Raw genomic sequence first — 5348 nt, forward strand, 5'->3', positions numbered from 1 at the left:
GCATGCATGACAATGTTAGTAAATGTATTATTAATGTGTTTTCCATTAATACAATCTTCATAAATGAACAATTAATGTGTTCCTTTAACTAAATGTTTATAAACTATTTAATAATGTGTGTTCCTTAAATATAATGTTAATAAATGTATTATTAATGTAGTTAATGCATATTTGCGAAAGATGTTTGAAGGAAGACGTCCAAGTTGATAAACATTTCAACTTCAGTCCTGAGAAAAACCAGGCAGCTTTAACACAACATGACGCACTCCTGCCCTTTAGTGGCCAAACGGACGTCGTACATGTAATACATATTTGTATGTACCTGTAAGTGTGTGTGCCATAGTCGCTATGATCACCAAACACTCAACTTCATCTTTTCATTCATTCGTCTATTCATTAGACAGGGACAGTACAAGTAAACATTGCTACCCACATTGTATGCAATGTTTATAAACACTATTATTACACAATATTTATATACACTATTATTACACAATATTTATAAACACTATTATTACACAATGTTTATAAACACTATTATTACACAATATTTATGTACACTATTATTACACAATGTTTATATGCACTTTTATTACAAAATATTTATATACACTATTATTACACAATATTTATGTACACTGTAATTACACAATGTTTATATGCATTATCATTACATAATGTTTATATACACTATTATTACACTATTTCTAAACATTATTATTAACTAATGTTTATATACATTATTATTACACAATATTTATAAACACTATTATCACACAATGTTTATAAACACTATTGTTACACAATGTTTGTAAACACTATTATTACACAATGTTTATATGCACTATTATTACAAAATATTTATATACATTATTATTACACAACATTTATGTACACTATTATTACACAATATTTCTAAACCCCTATTATTACATAATGTTTATATACACTATTATTACACAATATTTACAAACACTATTATTCCACAATATTTTTAAACACTATTATTACACAATGTTTGTAAACACTATTATTACACAATGTTTATATGCACTATTATTACACAATGTTTATATACACTATTATTACACAATATTTCTAAACACTATTATTACACAATGTTTATATACACTATTAATACACAATATTTATAAACACTATTATTACACAATGTTTATAAACACTATTGTTACACAATATTTGTAAATACTATTATTATACAATGTTTATATACACTATTATTACACAATATTTATATACACTATTATTACACAATATTTATAAACACTATTATTAGACAATGTTTATAAACACTTTTATTACACAATATTTATGTACACTATTGTTAAACAATGTTTATATGCACTATTATTACAAAATATTTATATACACTATTATACAATATTAATGTACACTATAATTACACAGTTTATATACACTATTATTACACAATATTTATATACACTATTATTAAATAACGTTTATAAACACTATTATTACACAATTTGGGCTTCCCGGTGGCAGAGGGGTTAGTGCGTCTGCCTCACAATACGAAGGTGCTGCAGTTCCTGGGTTCAAATCCAGCCTCGGGATCTTCCTGTGTGGAGTTTGCATGTTCTCCCCGTGAATGCGTGGGTCCCCTCCGGGTACTCCGGCTTCCTCCCACTTCCAAAGACATGCACCTGGGGATAGGTTGATTGACAACACTAAATTGGCCCTAGTGTGTGAATGTGAGTGTGAATGTAGTCTGTCTATCTGTGTTGGCCCTGTGATGAGGTGGCGACTTGTCCGGGGTGTACCCCGCCTTTCGCCCGATTGTAGCTGAGATAGGCACCAGCGCCCCCCGCGAGCCCAAAAGGGAATAAGCGGTAGAAAATGGATGGATGGATGGATATTACACAATTTTTATATGCACTATTATTACACAATGTTTATAAACACTATTTTTACATAATGTTTATAAGCACTATTATTACACAGTGTTTATATGGACTATTATTACACAAAGTTTATATACACTTTTATTACACAATGTTTATAAACACTATTATTACCCAATATGTATGTACACTATTATTACACAATATTTATATACACTATTATTACACAATGTTTATACACAATATTATTACACAATGTTTATATACACTATTATTACACAATGTTCATAAGCACTATATTACACAATTTTTATATAAAATATTATTACCCAATGTTTATATACACTATTATTACACAATATTTATGTACACTATCATTACACAATGTTTATATACACTATTATTACACAATGTTTATATACACTATTATTACACAATATTTATATACACTATTATTACACATTGTTTATATACACTATTATTACACAATTTTTATAAGCACTATATTACATAATGTTTATATACACTATTATTACACAATGTTTATAGGCACTATTATAACAAAATATTTATATACACTATTATTACACAATATTTATGTACACTATCATTACACAATGTTTATATACACTATTATTACACAATGTTTATATACACTATTATTACACAATATTTATATACACTATTATTACACAATGTTTATAAACACTATTATTACACAGTATTTATATAGACTATTATTACACAATATTTATATACACTATTATTACAGAATGTTCATACACAATATTATTCCACAATGTTTATATACACTATTATTATTTTTGTATTATTATTATTATTATGGCCTCATGTATTTAGTTAATATCAATATATGATCATGTTGATCTAGAATACATTGTTTGTAAAGTGTGGGTCATTTTTACACAAAAACAAACAAATATATATTTCTTTAGATAAAGTTCTTTTTATTTTGAAAATCCCACAAAGAAACAGCGGATTAAAGTTGTGTTGTTACAGAATATTTCATACAGAACAATAAAGTAAAAACAAAAACAACCTTTTATCTGGATTTTATTCCAGCAGATGATTCAGTTCAGTGACTCTCAACCTCCTTAAATACTCACCTGATGAAAGTACAGTGTTTTATTTGCCACTATTCAAACACAGTGTTATTGTTCAAAGTGTGTGTCATGTTACAGTGGACAAAAAAATGAAATATACTTGGGCTTGTTTTTGACCAATACTTGTGCCTACTACGCTACTGTACTTGAATGTTGTCATTATGGGATAGCTAATGAATACCTGTGCCTACTACGCTACTGTACTTGAATGTTGTCATTATGGGATAGCTAATGAATACGTGTGCCTACTACGCTACTAGCTTGACTGTTGTCATTATGGGATAGCTAATGAATACGTGTGCTTACTACACTACTGTACTGTACGAGGCTCTATTTGGCGAGGAAGTTTGAAAAGGACTGATCTAGTCCCATGGTGACATGGATGAAAGGTTGTAGACCGTGGCACAGGTTTTCAATAACTACATTGAGAATTAAACTTACTATTTTTCATCCACAACAATTTTGTGGATGAAAACTGTTTGTATGAGGAGAACATGAGACAGGAAAAGGTCACCTTAAGAATCTGTGCGAGTGTGTGTGTGTGTGTGTGTGTGTGTGTGTGTGTGTGTGTGTGTGTGTGTGTGTGTGTGTGTGTGTGTGTGTGTGTGTGTGTTTTGTAAATAAATGCTGACATGGGCTGAAAGGCATGAAGGTAAGGATGTAAGAAGTGTGGAAGTTCCATCCAAAGAGGAGACTCACGTGAGTTAAGACTTCAAGTCCTCATTTACAAAAAGACATCAAAGATAATTTTGTCATCAAAATCATCAAATACATTTTAATACTTCTCAGACTAAAATTGAAGACACAAAGACTGAAAATATGTCCTGAAGACAACATCTACAAACCCTGTTTCCATATAAGTTGGGAAATTGTGTTAAATGTAAATATAAACGTAATACAAGGATTTGCAAATCATTTTCAACCCATATTCAGTTGAATATGCAACAAAGACAACATATTTGATGTTCAAACTGAAATCACTCCACGTAAGCGCCATGGCCGGAAACCAACATTGAATGACCGTGACCTTCCATCCCTCAGACGGCATTGTATCAAAAACCGCCATCAATCTCGAAAGGATATCACCACATGGGCTCAGGAACACTTCAGAAAACCACTGTCAGTAATTACAGTTCGTCGCTACATCTGTAAGTTCAACTTAAAGCTCTACTAGGCAAGGCGAAAGCCATTTATCAACAACATCCAGAAACGGCGCCGGCTTTTCTGGGCCCGAGCTCATCTAAGATGGACTGATGCAAAGTGGAAAAGTGTTCTGTGGTCTGACGAGTCCACATTTAAAATATTATTTGGAAACTGTGGACATGGTGTCCTCGGGAACAAAGAGGAAAATAACCATCCGGATTGTTATAGGTTCAAAATTCAAAAGCCAGCATCTGTGATGGTATGGGGGTGTATTAGTGCCGAAGGCATGGGTAACTTACACATCTGCGAAGGCACCATTAATGCTGAAAGGTACATACAGGTTTTGAAGCAACATATACCGCCATTCAAGCACCATCTTTTTCATGGACGCCCCTGCTTATTTCAGCAAAACAATGCCACACCACGTGTTACAATAGCATGGCTTCATAGTAAAAGAGTGTGGGTACTAGACTGGCCTGCCTGTAGTCCAGACCTGTCTCCCATTGAACATTTTGAAGCCTAAGATACGACACCAGAGACCCCGGACTGTTGAACAACTTAAGCTGTACATCAAGCAAGAATGGGAAAGAATTCCACCTGAAAAGCTTCAATAATGTGTCTCCTCAGTTCCCAAACGTGTATTGAATGTTGTTAAAAGAAAAGGTGATGTAACACAGTGGTGAACATGCCCTTTCCCAAATACTTTGGCATGTGTTGCAGCCATGAAATTCTAAGTTAATTATTATTTGCAAAAAAAAACAAAGTTTATGAGTTTGAACATCAAATATATTGTCTTTGTAGTGCATTCAATTGAATATGGGTTGAAAAGGATTTACAAATCATTGTATTCCGTTTATATTTACAACTAACACGATTTCCCAACTCATATGGAAACGGGGTTTGTATCTTACCTTTGGTTTTTGACCTCATTATGGACTGACTCTCTGACTGACTGACTGTCATCAACATGTCATCAATCAACTATCATCAGCTGTTTCTCCCTGGACACCTGTGTTATATATATATATATATATATATATATATATATATATATATATATATATATATATATATATATATATATATATATAAACAATAATGTTCACTCCTCTTCATGCAGTACAAGGATAAGGCTACAGAAACTGGATTGATGAAAAGTGAGATGGGAAATGTTTGTTTTCCGGAAGTATTTTTCGAACAA

The sequence above is a fragment of the Nerophis ophidion genome, linkage group LG01 (assembly GCF_033978795.1).
Source record: "Nerophis ophidion isolate RoL-2023_Sa linkage group LG01, RoL_Noph_v1.0, whole genome shotgun sequence".
NCBI lineage: Eukaryota > Metazoa > Chordata > Actinopteri > Syngnathiformes > Syngnathidae > Nerophis > Nerophis ophidion.